Below are 374 nucleotides of genomic sequence, written 5' to 3'. Positions count from 1 at the left end.
CGGGGGCAACGCGGGGGGAGCCCCGGGTCGGCACCGCGGGGGGAACATCGTCCTCGCCCGTTGGCACTGCTGCACCGAGGGGGAAGGGAGGGGCGACAGGGGGTGAATTAGTAATAATAACGGTGGTAATAGTGATGGTAATAATAATAGTTAAAAAAAGAAAAAACAGGTAAATCCTGTCTTCAAGTCAGCCACGGGGGGCTTCCTCACTGAACGGAGAATGCCCACCGCAGGGCTGGCAGTGAGAACCACGGCTTGTCCCAAACTCCCTCAGGAGTCCAAGGCTTCCCCGTGTTAAGGCCAGAATTATTCTGCCCTGCCCTGGTTTCCTGCACAGCACGAGTCGGGGGGAGTTTGGAGGGGACCCAGGCTGG

Source organism: Calidris pugnax, unplaced genomic scaffold (genome assembly GCF_001431845.1).
Source record: "Calidris pugnax isolate Ruff unplaced genomic scaffold, ASM143184v1 scaffold17, whole genome shotgun sequence".
In the NCBI taxonomy this organism is placed as follows: domain Eukaryota; kingdom Metazoa; phylum Chordata; class Aves; order Charadriiformes; family Scolopacidae; genus Calidris; species Calidris pugnax.
Note: the sequence above shows the minus strand (reverse complement) of the source record.